The 25827-nt window shown below is 39.0% G+C and overlaps 1 long non-coding RNA gene across 1 annotated transcript; it reads left to right on the top strand.

The window, feature by feature from the left end:
* Positions 1–978: 978 nt before the first annotated feature.
* LOC117961599 lies at positions 979–20190 on the top strand. The gene is made up of 3 exons (XR_004660444.1): positions 979–993; positions 6018–6024; positions 20025–20190. It is a non-coding gene; the product is annotated as an uncharacterized LOC117961599 (long non-coding RNA).
* The last annotated feature ends 5637 nt before the right edge of the window (positions 20191–25827 follow it).

Consider the following 25827-nt stretch of genomic DNA (forward strand, 5'->3'; position numbering starts at 1 on the left):
AAAAACAGATAGGAAAATAGATTAAAAAAAGATAGAGATAAAAAAAGAATACTGTTGTTGGGAAAAACTTTGTTTGCACAATTATTACCCTTCACAGCGTTTACATTGTAGCTTTGTTCATATTGTTGTATCTCTGTTGTATTACACATGTTTCGGGTGTTTACTGTCATTATCATCTATATCGTGTATTGCAGGTCATGACTACTAGATGCAAAAGTGAGCTTTCACGGAAGGGGTCACGGTGCTGTTGACACTACACCTTCTCTGTGATGAGCTGGCACAAAGGTGGTAACTATTCCCCGGGTACTGTGTGACAGGTTGAGGTTGTAAGACTAGGCAGCTTAATGTCTACAGCACCTTTCAGCAACAAGGCAACTCAAAGGGCTTTACATCAATTAAAAACGGTCATGAAAAAAAACAGGCTAAAATTTTATATTATAAAAATACAGGAATAAAAATTACAGTGAGTAAGAAATTAATAATTATTTAATTGAATAGGTTTGTAAGGACGGGTTTGGGAGGAGAGAGGGATGGCTTTTATTTTTATTTTTGTTTGATTTCTGTCAGGGTAAAATTTTCTAAATAAATAACATAATGTTCTAATTAAATAGGTTTGTATTTGGTTTTGAATCATTACAGAGGGAAAATACCAAAAAATATGGTTGGGTACCAGGAACCAAATTCCAGGTACCGGTTTAGTAACTAGTATTGGTTCAGATGCAAAAGGTACCCAACCGCAGTAACAGAGTAACATTATAGAACTTGTGTGGAGGTATGTGTTATACCTCCACACAAGTTCTGAAAGAATACTGACAAGTCTGCACCGCAAAAAAAAAAAAAAAGTTTATCAAATTTGACAGACATCCTCCTCTTGCTTTCTTTTCCAAGCTTTGTGTCCAGGACAGTAGTGATAAGCTGCAGCTTTGAGCTGGCTGACAGAGTAAAACATGAATGAAATGAAAATTGAATAATGTGCTCCAGCTCTGTGTGCTGGTGGTTTATGGCTTCATACACTACTTGCTGGGAGTTTAACAAACTCCCTGTGCAACAAAAGAGAGCCAATACGGTCTAAAGAGCTAAACTGTCCACTGGACTGAGGACACGCACACGCACACGCACACGCACACACACACACACACACACACACAGACACACACACACACACAAACACAAACACACACATACACACACACACACATCTAAGCATGCTGGCCTATTTGGCAACTGTTGCTCATTGCCATCCCTTGCAGCAGACATACCATGTTTGTGTGTGTGTGTGTGTGTGCGCAGTCATACATCATTACCTGTGCTGGCAAGTGTAATGCAGAGGGGAGTCTGGTGTTGAAGCTTCAGTCGATCAGGACCATACAGCCGTACAAAGCGCTAAAAAAGGAAGCAAACATGTTGGTAAGAAATGAAAAAGCCAGGATCCTACTGGTCATTACTTTTAATTCCTAACTCTGGGTTAGCTGGGCTGGTTGTAAGAGACAAATATTCTCAAGGCTAAAAATGCAGAATTTATTTAAAAATCTAAGGCATTACATTTCAAGCCAGTGACTGCTTTGAGTCTACTAAACGTAGAGGTTAGTCAGATGTAGTGAAGGACTGCAGACGCTGAGTGACAACATTTGATTGAGTTCTCCTGGGGTCTCAGTGCCAACAGTATTTTCTGTAGTACATTTATTTTAATCTTTTAAGAGCAGTAATTATTAGTTCTGTTATTTTCCAAAAAAATGCAGGTGCAGATTCCCATGGCTCTTAAGAGAAACCTGATTCTTGCTGAACACCTAATGCTTTGCACCCATGAAATATGTGCCAACAGAAACTGAGTTTAAATAATTTATATATCAATTTAAATGACTGAACTTGAATAAGTTTAGCTAATTGTAACACGAAGGTAACATCTGATTCTTATTTATTCAGTTAGACGCATGAATTGATGGAAAAATAGACATTGAAATCATTTCATATTATATGTACACCTAAAAATGTAAAGACTAGGACAAAGCAGTTAATTTAATGCATTCATTTGTTTAATGCCAAACTCTAATACAGCCAATATTCATACATTATATTCAACATCTCTCTTTGGCCTCTGTCCCATTGCTCTCTTGTCTTTTGCTTTCCATCTCCCCCCCTCATCTGTCCCTTCTGGTGATGCTAGTGCAGCGCCTGGCCCTGGTTTGTCCTACTGGATCGGGGCAATCAGACTACCGCAGACTGCCCTAATGCCCCATCCATGCTGACAAACCAGGGCCGACTTGCTGCTGTGGCTTCCATCGTAAGTGACCACCTCCGTTTGTTCCTTAGTCCCTGTTAAAAGATTGCAAACACAAGAAAACAATAATTAACGTTATGAATGCTACGACATTACGTTATACTTTTTACATAAGAATCTACTCATACATTTTAGCTTTCATTTAACGTTGCTAGTAAAGTAAACAAGGTGCATATTTCCTTCCCATCCTCAGCTACAGCTGATAAACCCACACATTTCTAAATCTATGCTAATGTTACGCATATACAGTAACGGCATATAAAAAGAGATGAAAATGCCACCAGACATTAAACTTTACAAACAAATAACAGCAACCCAGCTGACAGCCTAATGTTAAATGATAGGTTCAGTTAGCAATAAGTTAGCTTGTGATGTATCTACCTTAATATTAATAGCAATTTGTACCAGCATTAAAGTGTTTAGCTTTACATTAATGCAAACATTAACAGTGATAACAAATGTACAGCAAACACTAAAGATACTTACATTTAAATGATTTTTGAGCCGTTAGCAATGGCGTGCTAATTCTGCTTCACTCCGCTTACGTCCGCCAAGCCGGCAAAGCCACGCACATAGGATTGTGGGTGCACGAAAAGACATACACACATACACATCCTGCGCTCGATTGGTCTTCCTTCATCCTTCAAGTACCAGGATGTCTGTCCCAGTAACTTTAAACTGAGTTTTGTGTACTGAATTGGAATTGTGAGAACTAAATGTGAATAGAGAGGTGAATTTTGATTCATGATCATATTTTATTGGACTTCAGTTCCGAACAAATAAATTCAATTTCAAACTGTACTATTAAGATTCAGTTTTTCAATGCGATGATACAAATTAAACAACACAATTTCAAATATAAATTATTCAAATTCAGTTTCTGTTGGCACATATTTCAGCCCGTACAATGGGCAAAGCAGCTTTATTTGTTTTAGCAACAGGGCACTTCAAACTGTTTTACACAAAACAGTTAAACTGTTAAAAATTAAAAACAGATTAAACACAAGAATAAGCATTTAAAAAATAAAAACAGATAAAACACAAAAATAAGCAGTACAAAATAAAAACAGATAAAACACAAGAATAAAGGTTACAGTGCAGTATACTAAATTAAACATTAAAGAAATGAACAGCCATTTAAAGAAAGGCAACATTAAAAAGAAAGGTCTTCAGCCTTGATTTAAAAGAACTGAGAGTAGCAGCGGCTCTGCAGTTTTCTGGGAGTTTGTTCCAGATGTGTGGAGCATAGAAACAAGGGATGAGCGAGTACAGCATTATCTGTATCTGTATCTGTATCTGTTTACCACATGAATTATCTGTATCCGTATCGGTACTCGGACTGGGAAGTGGGGGGGGCTTTAACAGGTATGTTATTTTAAGCATGAAATTGATATGGGTTGATCAGAAATCTTTATATTTATTGCTGATTAGAAAACTATTTACATGACAGCCTCAGCATTGAGCTTCATATCAATGGTGTTGTCATGTTAACAAACAAACTATATACGAGTTTTGCAAACAATGAACACAACACATCCTGTTGCAATTTTGAAGTAAAATGTAATGAACAAGAGTTAACACACTCAATATAACTTTCTTTTTTTAACTTAATTATTTTATGATCAGTGTGATCATTTTTTAATTTTTTTATTTGTGTGTGTGTGTGTGTGTGTTTGTGTGCGTTATATATATACTGCCACTGTTTTCATGGTCACTGATTTGACACTCACTCTGCAAACTGACTGGTGGTACAGTGTCAGCTGAAGTACTCTCTGCATCGCTCATTTTTCTGTATCACTGATCATGTGAGAGGGGGGGTTGGAATGTGTTTGTGTGTTTGTGTGTGAATCTTAATTTTTAATATTATTTATTTATACCATAACTCCCTTTTATCTATTTTTTATAAAATAGAGTGAAAAAGTTTCAGACACTCAAAAAAACTGGTTAGAGCCAGCAGGCGGTTTAAAAAAACCACAAAAAACTGACAGGCAGAGACGCATCGCAAGCAGACTGAACCATGATTACCAGAAATCTAACGGTTACTAAGTAAGTACTAGTTCGAACCGAATTAAAAAACAAACCTGAAGCTGAAGAAACCCTAAATGTTAACGGAAAAGACCCGCGGAGTGACTGAGGGAGAGGGAGAGCTCTTCCCCTCTCCGTGTTCTGTCTGAGAATGAGCAGAGCAGCACACAGCAACACGAGGAATCTGTGTGCGTGTAGGGAGCGGCGCTGGGACTAGCCTATCACTGAATAGTGTAGGGGAGGTGTGCTGGGAATAGCCTATCACAGAATAGTGTAGGACAGGGGCGCTGTGACGGGCGCTGTGACTAGCCTATCACAGAACACAGACAGAGTCCGCCACCAAAATGAGGACTTGTATTCAATCCGAGCACAGATATTGACTCGCATTACTCGTATTATAATTGTACTCGGAAAAAGTGCTTTATCCGTACCGGATACTCGTTTCAGCCGAGTACTCATCCCTAATAGAAACTGAACGCTGCTCCCCCTGTTTAGTTGTGACTCTGGGGACAGAAAGCAGACCTGTCCCAGATGACGTGAGAGGTCTGGGGGGTCTTGGTGTAGTAGCAGATCAGAAACCATTTAGTGATTTGTGAACCATCAAAAGTACTTTAAAATCAATTATTTGAGTCACAGGAAGCCAGTGTAAAGACTACAGAACTGGAGTGATGTGATCCAGTCTCCTGGTCTTAGTGAGGACTCGATCAGCAACGTTCTGAATCAGCTGCAGCTGTCTGATAGATTTTTTAGGGAGACTTGTAAAATCCCCGTTACAGTAGTCTAGTCTACTGAAAATGAAAGCATGGTACAAGTTTTTCCAAATCCTGTTGACACAAAAGTCCTTTAACCCTTGATGTATTCTTAAGGTGATAATAGGCTGACTTTGCAATTGTCTTAATGTGGCTGTTCAATTTAGGTCAGAGTCCATGACTACACCAAGATTTCTGCCTTTGTCTGTTTTTAACATTGTCTTTTGAAGCTGATGCCATACTTTTAATCGTTCCTTTTTTTGCTCCAAAAACAACCACATTAGTTTAATTCATTTAATTTCAGAAAGTTCTGGCACATCCAGCCGTTAACTTGTTAGAGGCAGTTTACAATTTACAAATGTAAATTTGTGTGTCGTCTGCATAATTATGGTAACTTATTTTGTTGTTTTCCAAAATCTGAGCCAGTGGAAGAATGTAGATGTTAAACCAAAGAGGTCCCAGAATGGAGCCTTGGGGAACCCAGCACGTCATATTTGTATGCTCAGATGCATGATTACCTTTTGACACAAAGTAGTCCCTATTGTTTAAGTAGGATTCAAACCAGTTTAGTACTGAGCCAGAAAGGCCAACCCAGTTTTCCAATCGGTCTAGTAATATGTCATGGTTGACCGTCAAATGCAGCACTGAGATCAAGCAATACTAAAACTGTAGTTTTGCAACTATCTGTGTTAAGGTGGATTGTGTTAAGGCGGATGTCATTAAAGACTTTGACAAGAGCCGTCTCAGTGCTGTGGTGTCAGAAACCTGACTGAAAGGTATCAAAACCGTTGTTTAGGGAAAAAATGGTCGAGTTGTTGAAAAAACGTTTTTTTCAATGATTTTACTTAAAAACGGAAGGTTTGATATCGGCCTATAGTTGCTCAGTGATGTGTCTAGATTCTTTGTTTTTTTAAGAGTGGCTTGATTACTGCGCTTTTCAGGGCCTGTGGAAAGACACCTGAAAGAAGAGACGTGTTCACAATCTGTAGAAGATCAGAAGCTATAAAATTCAAAACATTTTTGAAAACACACATTGGTAGAATATCAAGGCAAAAACAGGAGGTTTTCAGAGGTTGTATAATGTCCTCCAGGTTTTTACGGTTAATCGTATGAAATTCTGTCATATTGGAATTAGTTTAGCCTGAACATTGTTACAACACATATCCTGAACCTGATATGGAGGCACTGACCGTTTGTCTAATCTTCTGAATTTTGTGTTTGAAGAAGAAGGCAAAGTCATTGCAGGCCTCGGTGGATAAAAGTTCAGACGCTACTGGTACTGGAGGATTTCTTAACCTATCATCAGTAATAAACAAAGCACGTGAATTATTATTGTTTCTGGCGATAATATTAGAGAAGAAGGACCTCTTTGCATTCCTCAGTTCCAAATTATAAATGCAAAGCTTCCTCTTTATTGGTGTTATAATGGACCAGGAGATTCGTTTTTTCGCCACCTTTGTTCAGCTTTTCGACACTCTCTTTTTTCTGTTCTCACCGGCAGGACATTTCGTCATGGAGATCTTTTCTTACCAGAGACAACTTTCACCTTAGTGGGAGCAATGGCATCAATAACATTTGTAATTTTTCCGTTGAAATTATCTGCAAGTTCAGTCACTGAGCACCCAAGGAGAAGCAGGAATCATTTGCCCTTTTAGGGGCAGCAGTAGCTGGACTTGAACATGCCGGTGCCCAAGCCAGTCCCCTCAGCCCAAGGACGCAGTGTGGATGGGTAGCCTGAGAGGTGCCGGTTCTGGAACCAAACCCCTAACTTTTTGGGCACCAACCTAGGCACCGCACTCTCTTTCACATCTCTCCACAAATCAATGTGTGTGTATTTTTGGCCTGTGTGTATATAAAATAACAAGAGAAGGATTAAAGCTGCATCTGCCCACGAGTGATTATTAATTAGCAATACATTATTTCTCACTTCATTCCATCTGAAATTTTTTTAATTTTATCATATCAAAAAGAGATAAAGAGAGCGTGAGCAAGCAAGAAAATGAAACAAAGGTTGTTACTAAATAAAAAAATCGCAGCAGAGAAATCTCAGCAACATTTAACAACCAGACTTTCTCAATCACAGTTCTGTTGTAAGGAAAACCTGGATTCTGACCTGTGCCAAATTTGTATTCTGACGGTTAGACATAAACTAATCGTAAACCCAAATAATACAAGACCAGTTTGTAAATGGGTTCTGAAGCCCTGGGAATAAATAGTAATACATTTATTTTAAATAGCGCTTTAAAAATGGTACTCAAAGGCACTTTACAAGGTAGAAACAAAGAAATACAATAGCAAGATCAGTATAAAAACATCAGCAAAGATGTGTCACTTCTTCTTCTGCTTTGGTATGTTACAGACAATGGTACTACTACTTCCCCCTAGCTGTTGAAATGCTGCATATAAAGTACACAACTTTATTTATTTTTTTATTTATTTTTTTCTTATTAATGCAGACTGAATCTTGAGTTCAATGGACTTTACCATCATATTTTTTACTTACGGAAATGTTCCGGAATATGGTGTCTGTGGCTTATGGGTTGTTCTTGAAGGGTGTGGCTGTTTTGTGTTTTGTTTCATTCACTTAAATATTAGGAGCCTTTTGTCAAAAACTTACTTAATTTGTATATCGATTGTTTTCCATAAACCTAACATAATTACATTGTCAGAAACAGATAACAAAATAAACCTTACAATCTATATTTTATATAGATCTGAGCCTACTCGAATCACCCCTAGAACCCAATCTTTGCATGACTGAACACTTGTTGAACAACCCAACAGAACCATAAGGTCTGGCGTTATGTCTTACTGCTTTAGTTATTGATCAACTGCATATGGAACACCAAGACTTATCAAAATTAGAAAACATAGGAAATTCAATCTGAATGTATTTATTAATGATTTGATTGCTATTAATTGGGACAGATATCAATTAATACCAGAAGTACAAGATGCTTGGGACTTTCTGCATTCAGAGTTTATTGATATTGTGGACAAATATGCTCTCTGGAGAATAACAAAGGTGAAGGGTAAACTTCTTCCTTGGATCAGCCCAGAACTAATTAGTCTGCTTAGGGGCAGAAAAGTAGGGTCAACATTCTGTCAGACAAGGGCTGATTGGGAAATATACAGGAAATTGAGAAATTTGAGCAGGACAAAAACTCGTAACGCTAAATCAAACTTCTACAATGTCTTACTAGGGATTTTAAGAATCCTAAGCAATTTTGAAAAAAAATAAATAAAAAGCAATATTAATACAGCAGATAAACACTGTATTAATCAAATAAGTTACTCTTAGCTGAGTACAAGTTCCTTTGGTAATACTTCAACCTGCTGCAGTTCTTTTTCTTTTAGTTAAATTTCACAAACTAAAGTTCAGAATGCCATTAATTATCTAAATGTTAACTGTTTTAGAATAGAAAACAGGTTTATTAAACTTGTTGCCCATATTCTTATTTTTTCAACATGTCTTTACCTACATGTGAGTTACCAGCTATCTGGAAATGTGCACCCATCATTCCACTTCATAAAACTAGAGATGCACTTGACCCAAACAATTATAGACCTATATCCATTAAATACTCTATTGCTAAAGTCTTTGAAAAATGTATTTATTATCAACTTTTACAATATCTTACAATCAATAATATCCTATCTCAATTTCAATCCGGCTTCCAATCACTCCACAACTACTGCCCTACTTATATTCACCATTGATGTAAGTTCACCATTATCTGCTGCACAAAACACAAGTGCCAACTTTATTGATTTAAGTAAAGTTTCGATATTGTTGATCGCCCAGATGGCCAGCAGGGAGGAAAGCGGCACCTGCCAGTACCCCTTACACAAATCCAAGGTGCTGAGGAACTCTGCCTTCCCCAGGCATTCCACCAATTTGTTCACACGTGGCATGGGATATTGATCAAAATCCGATGTGGAATTCAACTTTGAGAAGTTCACGCAGAAGCAGAGCCCACCTTCCTTCTTTAGCATCAGGACCACCGGGTTGCACCACTTGCTGCGTGATCTCTCAATCAACCCCATCTCCAGCATAACCCAGAGAAGTCAGCCAGATTTTGGTTACCATGATGTCAGTCCGCCCTGGCTGATCTTGAAACAGGCCTCTTGGGATGATATACAGCAGATCCTTTTGCTGTTCAGTCGTTAAGTGGTCAAGGGAGGGGTAAGTCGACGTGCCGCCTGCAGTAGAAAAGAACTGCTCCAGCGGTTCCTCTTCCTCTTCCACGGTCTGTGCCAACACCTGGTCTTTGATAGAAGACGGTTGGTCATTCTACTGTTTTAGGAGGTTCACGTGGAAGATTTGCTTTGAGCGATATCTGCCCGGCATTGCAATTTCATAGGTGACCTCTCTGACCTCGCGAAGCACCTTTATGGGGCCCCGCAACTTTGCCAGCAGACTGCTTTCTGATGACGGCAACAGCAGCAGCACGTCCTGTCCGGACACAAAGGAACGCCTGAGTGCTGTCCAGTCAAAACACGTCTTTTGCCTCGTCTAAGACTGGGCCAGGTGTTGGTGAGCCTTGGAGCTCAGCTGGTCCAGCTTCTCCCGCATCTTCAGGACTAAGCTCACGAAGTTAGTTGGTTGATGAGGAGCGTCCCCCTCCCAACTCTCTCGAAGGATGTCAAGTGGGCCTCTCAACTCCCGTCCAAAAAAGAGTTTGAAAGGAGAGAACCCTGTGGATGCCTGCGGGACCCTCTGTATGCAAACAAAAGGTAAGGAAGCCACTGGTCCCAGTCAGCTCAGCACTCTGACACAAACTGCCACAGCATCCACTTCAGGGTCTCAGGGTTTAGACAAGTGCTATAACAATAAATGTATTATTATTGTTATCATTATTAATAAAAATAATAATAATAATAAGAAGAAGAAGAAGAAGAAGAAGAAGAAGAAGAATTCATACTTGCATAATAAAAAACATTGTGTAGTCCTACAGGGAAGTAAATCTGATTTTTATGAATCAATTTCTCATAACTTTATTGCTATTTTTATTGACAGAAATGCATACAAGTTGTGTTAATTCAGCTACTGCACATACCTCTGTTTATTTCCTGTTTTCTGGTGAAGTTGATTGTCACAACATTTATGCCTTTCTGTCTTTATGCCTACTGCAGTCAAATTTGCTGGGTTCACTTGGAAGGAATAACTGCACATGGCTAGGCACTGGTTATGACATTTAGTGCCTGTGTAGAGGCTAAAAACCAGTTTAGAACTTGCCCTGTTGAAGCCTGTTGGGGGCGAACTCTAGCAGGAGGATAACTCGGTGTAGACTGCTTTTTATTTGACTTGTTACTGACAGCACTACACATTAAAAAAAAAAAGAGCTACATGTTGAAATTGACCGGAATTCTCCTTTAAGTTTATGGCTCTAGCAGATTGGAATAATCTATCTGTAGAAATAAGATCAATTTCTTTATTTGGTGTGTTTAAACATACCTTGCCTGCTCACTTTAAGATAAACTGCCTCTGTTATTAAAGATGCATGTAATCCTTATATCTACTGTCCATACCTGATGTTTACGTTTGACTGTTTTCACTCATACTCTACTGTTACTTGTTTACTTATTATTGACAATCTTGGCCTATTGGTGGAAGTAATGTATTGATGAACATATACAGGTGTTGTTTTTGTTGTTGTTTGTTCCTTTGTGTTACTGCCTTGCACCCCTATACATTGCAGTTTCCGATGTCTATTCGCAAGCTCCACACATTTTGTTTGTGCTAACAATGAATACTGTATATTTTTGTACACATTTTTGCTCTTTGTACCACGGCTGAAGCACATTACAAATCATCATAACAAAAGACAGAGAGAGAGAGAGACATTAAGATAACCAAGACACAAAAATATACAGAACAAGTCAGCTGTACAGGACTAATGATGTACTGTCTGTTTTAATGGACAGACATGTTCTGGGAGGCTGACCTTTCTGTAACTGATAGTATTCATCATTCACCAGCAGTAGAGAAGACATATATATATACATACTATATATATATATATATATATATATATATATATATATATATATATATATATATATATATATATATATATATATATATATATATATACACACAGTATAACTCAAATATTATTAAAAAAAAAATTCCAGATCATTTAATCCAACAAAGGAAAAACAAGGTTAAGCATGCTGACCGGTCCCTCATGGATTGGACCATTTTGAGTCATCCTGCATCATTCCCAGTACATGGACCCATGTGTTGGCCAGTGTTGGGAAGGTTACTTTTGATGTAATAGGTTACAGATTACCTTGTTAAATGTTCTCTGCGCAATCATATTCAGTAAATCAAAAGAATCAAAATGTAATAGAATAGAATAATACAATAAACTAAATGAGCCGATTAAGAAAATGTTTACTATTAGATTACTCAAAAATAAAAGGGTGCGTCAAACAGTGCCCTAATTATTTCACAAAAGGAGCGTGCTAATGATAATACCAATGATAACTGCCAAGAGACCCTGGGTCTCAGACCTCCAGGCAGCCCCCCTGAACCAGCTGATATAAACGCCTGTATATCAGCAGGGAAAACTGGGAAACATTTTGTTTAGTAACTGTAATTTAATCACACATTTTTTTCTTTATTATGTATAGCTGTGACATGTAACTAGTTACCCACCAACATGCAGATCATCAGGTGGGTCATGCAGATCATTCAACACTTTACCGAACCTATGTGTTTCATCTTATGTTGTGAATACAGACACGTAAAAACAGGGAGAGAGGCTTCTTTTAATGGAACATTTCAAAGAGATTATTATTATTTATTTTTTTTACGTTTCACTCACTTTCCCTCCTTCTTTTATGATCAGCACATACATTTACTGTTAAGTAACTTTTTAACTCTAATCACATTTCTACCAGAACATATCCCTATGGTTAGTCCAATTTTCTTTCACACAACAAACAAACCTCCCTACATTTCCATAGTCACAACAGTGGGATTATCATATTCAAATTTATACCGGTATTGTAGTAAATGGTGGTATGGCACACCTCAGACCTTTAGAAAAAGCAGAAAATGAGCAGGAGAGACCCAGAATTTACACCAGAGGTGAGATGTCAGTGGTGAGTAAGCACCACAGAATGATTCATCCTTTCAATTATACACTGACACAGTCATAGCATCACTTCATCTTTAGAAGCTCTTGTACCAAGGAGCTGAAACAACAAATGGTTTTTAACTAGATCATTAATATTTGTATAGATAGATATGCACACATATATATGTATGTATGTATTGCTAGCAAAAATCAATCAGTGCACAGCCGTAACCGGTGTATGGTCGCAAGCCCCCCTTAATTCCATCTCAGCAACCCCTCAAAATCATAATAATAAAAAAATATTTAAAAACAAAATCTGTGCTTCTATCACCGATGCTATGCACCTGTAACCCAGTCATGGAAAGGGTTAACAGAAACCTAGTTTTGGCGCGATAGGAGGTGGTTGTGCCAGACTCCGGCCTTTTGGCTGAGTCTAATCTGACAGAGAGAGAGCAGGAGTGTGGTTCAAAGTTTTTGTAATGTGTTTCAGTATATAAATATAATTGCAATAACAATACAGTACCTCTCTAGTTTTACACGTACCAAACCATTTTATTTATTTATTTATGTTTTAAGTAAGTCAATATTCCCTACAATCAACAAAGGGTTTTTATATAACTTTTGAAACTTTGTTATGTTTGTACAATGTTTAAGCACCTGGTTTAACCCATTCCACAAACTCACCCCACTGATCATGATGCACATACTTTTTAGAGTTCCATCATAGTGGAACTAATGATACTATTTAAAATATTCTAAAAATGTTCATGTTATTATCATCTAAAATGGTATTATAGTATTCTTTCTTCCTCATCTTAGAATAGAAATAAATGAACTATCCTTATAATATTAGTTCATTTATTTGTTATTTATTTATTTATTTTCTGCTTCTGGGGTACAATACTTGATCAGTTTTCTATAATGTTCTTCCACCAAGCTCATGATGGCCTTCTGCTGTTGCCTGACAGCGGAAACCTCCTCCGTCAGTATATCAAGTGACTTCTTAATATCATCAACTTCCTCGGCTTGTGCTGGGTTCTTGGTTTCAGAAGCCAGCTGTTATCAATGGTACAGTGCGTGTGATTTTGTCCTTTTTCCTGTTGGAATTTTACTGCAAGGACAGGGACGGCCTGGAGCTTGTTACTCAATAAATTTAAATAAATGTTGAAGTTTACATATCAAGTATACATTTCACATGTCAGCCTGGCTGTCTACAAATTCAGGACCGGATTAGAATAAAATATTTTAAATACAGTCACAGACTAAACTTATTTATATGTCACTGCAAACAATCTAAAATGTCAATTAAATCATATCCCTGACATCAAAATACTGAGTGAAGTTTAGAAAGAATTAGGAGCAGAGACATCAGTCAGAATCAGTCCATCCCGTCCTCTGTCCTCCCCTCTCTGCTCAAGGCCAATGACATCATTGGCGTGCATAATAATTAGCCATGGAGCCTGAGCTGGTTTGTGTCAGAAAGCAGCTAAGTTTACAAGAATTTGCCAAATATAAAGACAGGTTGGAAACACTTTGCTATAAGCAGAGCTAACTACTCAGCTTGAAACAGACAAGCATAGTAGAGTCTTCAGCATTGGGCCAGTTTAATACCAGGTTTCGGTATCACCCCTAAATGAAGAGTTATTATTCATCGGGTTTCAGGCAGTCTTCTGTGATGCGTTTATCGTTCATGTTATTATAGCGTTGACAGTGAAAATCAACGATTTATTGATCAGCACTAGACACAACAGTCGTTTGTGCAAAGCCCAGGGAAGTAGTTTAGGTATCCACAAATATTTGTCAATGAAAGGGTTGTTAACAGCAACATTTACAAAAACATGCCACAAATGCAAAGTTCAGAGAATTCCTACTCCATTAATCCCTCCTGGAAAATGTGTCCTCTGCATGTGCCCATCCTAACCACTTAAGAGCATGAATCTGGGGATCAATTCCAGTCCTGCTAACCACTGAGCCATCTTAACGTCCAGGGCATACACACTGACATGGACCCAAACTGATTTGCACCATTACTCTGTGATGAGTAGGGAAATGGCCTACATTAAACCCAGGTTACATTTAGCTAGAGCCAGTTGATCTCTGCCTCTCTTTTGTCCAAATCACATACTTCTGAAGCTCAACCATCTAAATTATAGGGATTGTTCCAAAAAATAGGTAAATGCCATGATATGTCAATGCAACAATTCCACCCTCTACAGAATGATGTCAAAATGTCTAAATATTATCTATTTCTGCCAGCACTCTATGTCTTTCAGGGAGCCTTCTATTACAGGGCACTACAGAGTTTAGTACTTTAGTTTTGCAGTCTACCATATCTACATTTGTATATTTATTTAAGCTGCTTTAAATTGCACTATATCCAGATTCCGTTCAGACAATTACAAAGCTATAATATCTGTCCTTACCGACAGAGGGCCCTATTTTTGTGATGGACCAGTGCAAGGAGCACTCCTTTGCTGGTAGGTTCCTGACCGTGAAATTGGCTTTGCTGTGTGGTATTTTGGTGCCCAGCACACAGCATGCTGCACAGGTGGGAGGAGAGTTGAATAATGTCTTAGACTGAGAAAATAGAAGTCATATTAATAGTTTCTGGTGTAACGCCACTTCTGCCACTTAAATCTTTCAACAATAGCAAACAAAATACTTGGAGCAATCCTGCAACAATGGAATCGTGATTTAAATACGGATACAACATAGATGTATAAAGCATCACAATGATGTGGTCATATAAATGTCTTCACAAAATCATTTTTCAGTATTCATTGTCTTTAATTGTTAATAAACAAAATGTGTCATTCCTCTACATTTGTTGTGAATTGTCTGAGAAATACAGGTTCACTAAAAGATGCCCACCTACGGCTTGGAAGTTGTCATTGCCCTACAGGACAATAATCCCTCTAAATGATCTAAATGTGTGAGGTGGTCTGTGTCTGCTGCTCGGCACTTATGTACTGATATCACGAGGCACTTTTTACCTCAACGAGAAATGTTGTCATGTTTAATCTCATCACATCTCTACTATGTATTTATTGAATTACCAGAAAACTTTGGGCATTGATACAACAGTGTATATATATATTTATATTATTACATAGAAGAAAATCACACAGCCATATATATAATCCCCTTCCCTTTTAATAGGGAATTAAATAGGATACAAATTAGATACTGGCGAGCCCTATTAACTTGAAAGAAATAAGTCTAGAAACAGTTTTAACTAATCAATTGACCTTTCACACTGTAATGCTGGATCTCACATCCCAAAATGCAGAAGTGAGCAGCATCCAAATCAAGCTATAGTACCTCACTAGTTTATTATCTATTCATCCACTGCCAACTACTAGCTACACTGAGCTGCCAGTGCTAATCTGCTTTACTCGCATAACAGTAACTTTGCAAACAAAAAGTGTCTAGTGTAACCTCACACATGCCAGAACAGCCCTCACTGTCACCTTCTGCCACGCTTCAGCTTCCCTCTGTCTTCTGCCACTGGGGGCTCTAACCTTTGCTGTGCCCACCAACTTTCTTAATACAGGTCAACTTGAGCCCACTGCTGCGGTCAGACTAATCAACCTGCCTCACCTGCCATCTTGAACTCCCACAAGGGAGAGTCATTCATGTTCCAACACCAATTTTACATTACATTACATAAACTGCCACTTTAACAGGTGAAAAAACATCACCAAGACATACTGAACATCTATAGACAATACAAACTCCACTGCAGTTACATTTCACAAACACACACATTAAAGCAAAAAGATTGCCTGCACAATTTTCCCTCGGCACTACACACACAGACACAAACACAGACACACACAGACACACACACACACACACACACACACACACACACACACACAGACACACACACACGTTGCTAGGCCACTCAGGGTTGTTGACATCCTGCTTTGAACAATGAGGTGCAACCCTTAATGAGATTGTTGTAGCACTCACCAGTCTACTCAACCTCTCTTGTCCCGTTGTGATCCACAAAGTAAAAACACGTTGAGGTGAATGAGCGCTCGGCAGTCACAGCTGTGACACCGACTGTCAAAACAGACTCACGCACATTACTGAACGTAGGTAAATGAAGTTAAATGAAAAGTCTTTCCTGGAGAACCAACCATGAACATTTAAGCTAGACCCATCATGCACCTGTTTGTCACCATCATGGGTTTGCTCGCCGGATGGGCCAATAAATCAGTTGATAATTAAGGTAGACGTATGCGTTTGTTACCTATGATGAGGTTTTCCTGATCTTAAACATAGATTAGGTTACAATGTAGGAATAATAACAATGTCATCACAATAGGAAAAGGCCGGTGTTACGAATGCACAGCTACTCCTCTCTGGCTCCGGCTCTCCGGGTGAGCTTTTGCTGGCTGCCCATCTGGGTTGAGACAGGACTGTAGTTCATTCTGGACCTCAAATTGTTTCTGTTTGCTGTTCCATCGGTATGTGAATTTTAATCTAATGAGTTTATCAACCTCTGCCGCCAAGGAATTCCTCTAAGACTAGAAAAGGTCCATATAAATGCAGCGCATTTATATACATATTATGTTAACCAGTTCAGACCGGTGTGGAGCTCCACGGTCCACTCTGGTGCCTGGTTGAATTCATCCACAAGTCACAAGTGAATCTGGCAAGAAAGCAGATTGATAATCTATTCTAAACTATATAAATATGTTATATATAATATAATATAAATCATCTGATATTACACTTTTGCTTTTTTATTTTGACACCAAATCCTCTGCCATCATCGTGTCGGTCTCATCAGGCGATGAGTGAAATCTGACTCCTGCTCTGCAATGCTGCCGCTGGACAGAGCGGAGCAGACTTTCACATTTAATTTTTTTATAAAAGAAGCAAAACGACGGTGGGCGAGTGATGTATATTTACATTGTCACACCGACTACTGCCCCAGCTATTACATACGTTACTGGTAAATGGACGGCATTAATAGTTTTATTCTTTTCCAATTTTTCCTTCACACATTTTCATATATACACACGCAAGCAGCAGTGGGATTGCCTATAATAAAATAATAAAATGATATTCAAAAAATGTCAGCAATTATGAAAATGAATGAGGAAACATTTCAGAATAAATACAGCATTAATAATTTCTTCAATTGTTTCACAAATTGTTGGTTAAGATATACAGTGTATTTTACACAATGTATTATTTATTTCACATATTTTTTATTTATTTACTCACCTAAATATGAAATAATGTTGATGTCTTCACAGTTAACAGGAAGACTTATTCTTATTAAAATGAGCACTACAGTCAAGGTTAGAAGGGACACCATAGTGTGGCGGATGTCAACAGGAGGAGAGACGGACAAAGGATGAAAGCTAAGAGCGACTGCAGAGGTTAGGGTGATAACGTTGAAGATGTGCTGAAGTGTTCTCTGCTACATGCATTTGCACATGAAATGGATTGCTCATGCCGGTCCACACTGTTCATTACTTCCCATCTATACTTTTGCAACTGAGTCGCTGGGCTGGAGCATGGTGGGACTTCAGACACACACAGTACAGTATGTACACACTAGTGTTTGAGCCTGGCTGAGCACCAATGAGCCTGCTTTAATGTAACCAACCAGCCAGCAAGAGGCACACACAACCGATATGCGCATACTGCGTGTGTGTGTATGCACATGTGTGTGGGCAGAGATTGCTAATATAACCAGTCAGCCGGCAATAGAGCCACACTTTCAATGCAAGGTGGCAATGACCTTTTTGCACACTCATAAGCACATAGACATGTGGGTTGTATGTTTCTTTGCTGCATACATAGCCACTTGTACAAATAGCTCCACAGTGTCCTTGAGATGTGGTTGTTTTTTTTCAAGGCTATGTAATAAAAAAAAAGGTAAAAAATTAATAAAAATAAGTTTATCTATGTAAAAAGTCCGGTTCATGATACCCAACGGGTGCCCCCAAGCAATGGTAGAGCGAGCCTTAGTTAATGATGAAAGGCAGCGGCGTTACAACAAAGTAGTGAATCAAAGAAATCTAACGTTATGTTCACTGTTTCATCACCACTAGAAATGCGACTGTTGCAAGTATGTCACTATCACTATGCCCATTCAGAATTGTAAATTGTTGTCGGAATTGTTGCTATGGAGATGATACACCTCCTCATCTCGTCGCATTGGTGTAAACTGGCAGCTTTTAGACCGTTGCACACCGGCGCATTACAACCAGTCTCAAGTTCCAACTCGTCTTGTCGTGAATTTTTGGTCTGAACCGGGCTTAAGTGCACATTTGTTGTTGTAATGTTGACTGGGGCTCTGCAATGACAGTATGCAGCTGATTCTAGCAGTATTTTGTATGTTTTAATTCTAATTGTACTGCGCAGCATTCCATTGCCTTGCCGTGCACCATACCTTGTTGATTCTGATTCTAATAGGAGACTTAATTTCAGCTTCAAAAGGTGGAATTTTTTAAAATCAATTTATTATGTTGAAAGTAAACAAAAATGTACAGATTTACAAAAAAAGCTGAAAATGCAAAGCTCTAGTGAGGAATAGATAATCAATACCACCTTTTTTGCTCTTGTGGCACAGAATGTCAATGTCACAAATATGAAATGTTATATAATGTGAATTTATAATGAATAAAACCATTGAGATTTTTAGCATTTATCAAGGTGATTTTTCTTCACGTCTGGATTACAGTAGTGTTAAACAGCACTATCTGATCTATTTTGTATTTACAACAAGACTTATCAATCACACAGTTGTTCCCTCACTTTCTTTATCTCTCAGACAACCCCCCCCCCCCTATAACGCACACACACAAACACACATCCTGTCAGTGGAGAGTGAGGTCGAGTGTTGCTATCCATCTACCCTACCATGTGAATGTCAACTTATAAAAGCCCCCAGAAGCTAATGTGTGATTTGTGATTTTGGGCTATATAACTAAAACAGACGTTAAGTAAGTGTAAGTGTGTGTGTGTCTGTGTGTGTGTGTGTCAGTGAGATGAAGGGAAGATAATTGTACCATGTTGTGTGCTTCATCAGACAGCTTTACCTTGCTTATGGCAGTGAAGACTGTCAGCGTGCACTTAATCCTTCCACATATATCATTAATAAAAAGGGCTTAGTGCCACATATGTCCGTGTCATGGACACATTACCTTGTTCAGAAACTCATTTTTACAGTTTATACAAGAAAAGGAGCCATTGTATTGGAAATGTCAATGCGTTGTGTCTTGCTTCCTGAAAATCTTCTAATGGGCAACTACTGCCACCAAAATGTGTTAAACCTTCAGTCAGAATCGTATTCTTGTCAGGGTGTAAACACCTGAGTTTATTCAAGGGCCCTCCGTGCTGATCAATTTTACAATACATACATTTTGTAATTTTAATTAGATAATACATTTTATGATTCACAAATGTTGGTCTCATACTTTGGGCTAGTGAAAATATGAAGTCTACAATGTATGCCTAAGTTAAAAGAAGTGTCTTCTCTAAAACTCAACTCACCAAACAAATGTAAATCAAAACTGATCCTGCAGTTAAATTAGTGATAGAACGATTTAATCGCCGGCCGATATTTGCATTTTTACGCGGCTGCTGCGTTTGCCGATAGTTTTCTCCGGCAATATTTCCAGACGGGCCCCTCCACCAATAGCACCATGGCAGTCTCAAATTACAAATCAAGAACTTTATTTCAGTGGCTACTTTTCAGGTTTATTGTTTTTTTAATTATTTAAGTGCGTTAGCAAAGGACATTTTGTGATGACCTGATTTTATCTGTCTTACAATATGTCAGAGTAATGCATCATCAAGGCTGTGTTGCGGAAGTTGATGAAAGCCTTTTACCATAGCACAGTTAACCATATGCAGTGCACCCATCCATATGATCCACATTGCACACATCATTTGGGTGATATGGATGTAAGATGATTACAGAAGTGACACTGATCTGTGTTTTTGTTTGTTATTTTTAAAGAAAGGGCCGAGCAGATTCCAAAAACAAAGCCAGTGTGGCAGGGTTCAAATTTGTATTATTTAAATTGGGGGAGCAAAAGTAGTATCGGCTCAAGAAAATCGACAGCCAGTATCGGTCATTTGAAAGCTGAGGCTGAAGGCTGATGAAATAAAAATCGGTATCGGCATCAGCACTAAAAAATCCATTTCGGTTGATCCCTAAAATAAATTCTAAATTTTCTCACCATGTTGGAAATGTGTCCTATTCTCTGGTTACTTCAGCAATGTAGGCTTCCCGCCAAGGAGCAGCACATCACTAAATCCGGCTCATTTGTTGCTGGTTGACATATAACATGCACAACCTCTAAAATTGATGCTATGCAAACTCTTCAATTCACCGGGGTGTTGCCTTCAGGGCAACTCAAATGACTCGGTCGTGGTTAGGGAAAGACTATTTGAATTTGAAATCTTTGGATGGTCAACACCGTTACTTTCAAATAGGATGCCGGCCGTAGGAGTCAAAGTCAAATGTTATGTATGCAGCCATCCTCTTCCACGACTATTTTGCGGTGCCATGTGTGTGACTATTATGTTTCTTCTTTTTTTTCGCATACATAAATTATTAAGCTAATTAAGCTATATCTTTTTCCTTTTGCTTTTCCCGTCACACAGCCACTAAGCCAACTCTGACACTGCTCGCAGTCTCTCTCCTCGCTTCACTAGTCAGGCACAGACGTCACTGACTCGCCTACCGTTCTCGCTCTTGATACTGCCGTATTTATGGTTGTGTGTTGAACCTACGTTGAATCTGCCCTCTGAATTACGCTACCATATAGATGTATTAAGCACACTCCTTAGAAGATGACCAGGGACCAGGGTTAATGACTCAGTATGTCAGTGTGATTAGGAAGTAGTGTGTGTCGGGTATGGTCACGTGAGTAGCAGAACTGTGGTGTTTCACAGCATTCAGACAACAGAGGTTGTACAAAGTATATTTTGTAACTTAATCACTAGTACTAGGTTTAGTAATATTACATTACACCCATCTTGAATGTCATCGTTTATAAGTCCAGGCTGCCTGGGTATCTCACCTGGTTGAGCGTGTGCCCCATGTACAGAGGCTCAGTGAAGCAGCGTAGCCTGCGTTGCCTTGTACTCCAGAGACTACAGATATGCAAGTCCATGACAGATAAATACTGAATGCTGAAAAAGCCTGGGAAATTTTGGTGTCCAAATTTAACAATATGGCCAATATCTATTTAAGTTATTTACAATTTGAACACCCCAACACAACTGAAGAATTCTCTATCAAATCACAAAGTAGAAGCAGGGCAGCAGCAAGCGCTTGAAAGGTCTGCAGCATCCCTAAAAACTCTGACTTAACTAAAACACAGATTTTCAGTGAAGATTTAGACTTAATTTAGGCTTCATAACACACACACGGGGCGGCCTATAGCTCACCCAGTAAGAGCGTGCGCCCCATGTTGGCTGATTCCTTTACAGCGGTCCGGGTTGGAATCTGACCCGCGGCCCATTCCTGTGAGTCTTCCCCCATCCCTCTCCCACCTTTCCTGTCTATCCACTGTTCCTCTGAAATAAAGGGGAAAAGCCCCCCAAAACTAATCTTTAAATGAAGCACGCACCCACACACACACACACACACATAAACACACTCACACACGCATACACACACACACACACACACACACACACACACACGCACACAAACACACACACACAAATACACACACACACATCAGCTCTGCTGTTGGACAAAGGGTCCATTTATGAAGCTCCAGGTAGCTTTCATCAGCTGGATCTTCAGTCTGAATACCCCCTGGACAATAAACACACACACACACATACACACAATGTGGATACATTTTCAGTTTGAGGGCTCTCAAGGTAATTATTGAAAATACGTGCACACACACACATACACACACACGCAATGTGGATACATTTTCAGTTTGAGGGCGCTCATGGTAATTATTGAAAAAACAGATACACACCCACACACACACACACACACACACACACACACACAATAAACAGTCCACAAGGTGTGTATATGTTTGTGTGTATGTTGTTGCGGGACTGTTAATATGTTAACACAAACAGTAAACTAGCAAGAGACAGAGACACACACACACGCACATAATCTTGTTGTTCTAATGTAACTGTCTGCATACATTTACAGTGCAGCGTACATCAGCAGCATTTATAACCACTATACAGCACCTCTTGTGCATTTATACAGGCAGACCACTGCACTCAATTTATCACCTTTGTGACATCATGTCATTATGAGCATGAAATGATGATAAACTGTATAGGAGAGTTGTTCTGATACCAAGACCAGTATCGTGAAAGCCTCCGATACCGCTTACAATGCTAGTATAGGTATCAGCGTACTAAAGGCTAGGCACTGATCTGATAACACGTAATTTAGCACCAAAGAAATCTACTTTTAATTAGTTTATTTCTGTTGTTTCTCTGTCATGACTGACTGCAAAACATGAACAAATACACACAGATAACTTTGTTTTTGGCAAAGAGTTTAACCTGAGCCAGGCCATAGAAAAATGATAGCAACAGTATCACATCCACACAGGGTTGGTAATGTACAGCTGTTAAAAATAAATATATACTGTATAATATATACTGTATATACATATATATGTATATATATATATATATATATATATATATATATTTATTTATTTTACGCACTGGTGTCGCATCGGTACTACGCAAGCTCAGATATCAAAATTAGTACCAGGAAGGAAAATACTGTATTAGAACATCTCCACTGTATAATTTACTGAACAACCCAACTTCTTTACGTTGACTCATCAATAACCCTTGCAGTAAAGATACGGCCATCATTAAAAAAGAAACACGTTAATGTGCGATATGAATATTGTTTTAATTGTTTTATTGTACTGAAGGTTACAGCTACCACACCCTTTACCTTCGCAGTACTCTACTGACGGCGGCCACACTAGTACTGTACAGTAACTACAGAAGCTCCAATGTCTGAGCAATAACGCCGCGCTTTCATAAAGCCACTGCAGTTCATGCTAAATATTCCATCAAATGCTACTTCAATATTGTGTCTGCTTATGCCAGAGCATAACAATTAAATGGGACAAATATTTAGTTACTACCTCTGTCAAGTGCAGTGAAGAGACTGTTCATGCACTCTCTATTTTAGAAGACACAGGGAAAAAGGGACTTTTGTAAAAAAATAAAAAAATAAAAAAATAAAAAATACTGAGTGCACAGAGGGCAGTTAAGGATATCACAGGACTACAGTACATGGGTTAGCTGCCGTACCTTAGCCATGAGAAATGATAGAGACATGGAAGATATGAAGCTCGAGGAGAGAGACAACTCAGTGTTTACCTGCCAGTTTATCCTTTCACTACGATTTGAATTTCTTTGGTTGCAATACTATAAAATACAGTCTGGCATCACCTTTAACTCACTCTCACACACACACACACACACACACACACACACACAATACAAGAAAAGCCTCTAACAATTCCTCAAAATAGATGCAGGCATTCCTCTTTCAAAGTGGGGTCTCGGTTGTAATCAGTACCAGAACAGAGGTTAAACTGTTACAACTGTAATAATCGCTCAAATTTTATGACGGTGTTTTTTTCCGAAGTATGTGCAGTAACACTCAGAGGAGGAGCAGTTTAATTTATTGTTATTTAATTCACAAGAATTGTCCTCAATTACAGACTGCAGGAAATGACAGGTGTAATAATAGGTTTCACTCTCACCTCTATTACAGTTTCTCTATAGTTCTAAAATGATTTAATAAAATCACAACTGAATATGTTTCGATGCAGCAATCTGGAATTTAATTAAATACAATTGGGATTTGGTATAATAAATGTTTTTTTTATTTTGGAGATGTGCATATGAATACACTTGATAACACACACACACACACACACACACACACACACACAAAGAACATGTTCCCACTTTTTGTCGTTTTAAATGTTAAATAACTAAACATTAGTTTTGTTTCATTTTTCTGTAGCAGTCCGAAATCAATAGCCCCACTACTCTTAATGTCCCTCCTTTTACACTGAAATACCTACGCTACAGTATGGAATTAATCGCCATTATTTGTCCACTTTTCCTCAGTATAACTCTCTTTAATTTCCAACCAAATGTTCTCAATGAAACACGTCATGAGCTGAAAATCTAGCCACGAAACAAATCTGAAGTCGCATTCGTAGAAAACGCCATCGCCATTCAAAAAAACTGTCAATTGAATTTGCCCCGTGTAAACGGCAACGTTTACGGTACAGTGGCTTACGATTCAAGTCATTTTCTAAGCGTAAAGTGAAGAGGTCACCATTCGGCATGTCATTCTTTAAGAAGCGTTGAGTCTTTTTTTTTTTCTTTTAAAGAAAATCAACTTTTATAACAGGTTCTCAGTGCTGGCTCGTCCGCTCGTCCAGTTGGGGTCTAGGTACAAGACGGCGGTTCTAACAAGCGTAGCCTACCAGTTAGAAAAGTTGCAACTGTAATAAACAAGTGCTGTTTGATTTTTTCTTTTTTAAATGGGTGACGAATAGAAGAGCGGCTTGTGGTATGTTAATGCTCTCTAACATTCGCGGTGCGTATCAACATGCCAAGCAGCAGTGACCTGCCATTTTAAACGGAGAGAATGGCATCTGTCGTAGATACGACATAAATTAACATCGGGATGCTAACCAGATAGGCTATGCTATTCAAATTAACAAAGCGTGTTTCAACACATGTGCCTTCTCTCTTTTTTCTGTTTTAGTCATGTTCAGTGTTAGTCACGCTGTCCTACCTGTTCGTCCCAGCGTGTGGGGACCCTCCTCTTCCAGTTTACGGCCACCGACGTGTAGCTGTAATTCTTTTCTTCCACTTTTTCCACAAAAAAACTTCCTCCTTCTCTTCAGCGTCTTGATTTAAATGTGAATAGTAAAATTGACCAAAAAACACAACAAGAAAAAACTAGAGCACCGCGTTTGACGCTCAGTCCGCTCCACTACTTTACTGACTTCCCAATTAACCGTCACTCAAGAGACCGTGCTTTTCTTTCTTTACCCGTGGAGGGTTTCACATTTTAAATTGTGGCCGATGTTTTGTTAAATGCAGCGCTGCGTGTGGACCAACCCAGGGAGGCTCGAGGACAATATATCCAAGGCAGCAAGGCGCGCGCGGCTGTCAGAACAACACGAGTGAGGTGAACGAAGTGTCGGCTGCAGTGAAGCCAGATCAAAGGGTTCTCTTGTCTCTACAGCGGCGGGAAAGAGGGGGGGGGGGGCAAAATCAAAATTAAAAGAGACCAGTGAGCCAATTAAACCTTGATGTTTTTTCGTCCATAGCGTCCTTTACTTTTGGAAAATAAATCGCTCAGCTGGTGAAACACCTTTCCCCTTTGCTCTCTACTCTTTCTTTCCTCGCGCTGCCCCGGCCGCCCGGCGCGAGCGACAGCTCCAGTAGGTAATACCAGTCTCTGCAGCACGGACAAGGGGAGAGGGAGAGAGACAGGGAAAGAGAGAAGGAGCGAGAGAGCGCGCTCCGGTAAGACGGAGAAACGAGCCTGTCCTCTGTTACCGCTGCCCTCTGTTAGTGTGAGCCGGCGCGAGCTCATCTCCTCTCAGTAAAAGATTATGATACGCCAAGCGAGGCAGAAACGGATGCAGGGGATCCC

Source organism: Etheostoma cragini, chromosome 2 (assembly GCF_013103735.1).
Source record: "Etheostoma cragini isolate CJK2018 chromosome 2, CSU_Ecrag_1.0, whole genome shotgun sequence".
NCBI classification, from domain to species: Eukaryota; Metazoa; Chordata; class Actinopteri; order Perciformes; family Percidae; genus Etheostoma; species Etheostoma cragini.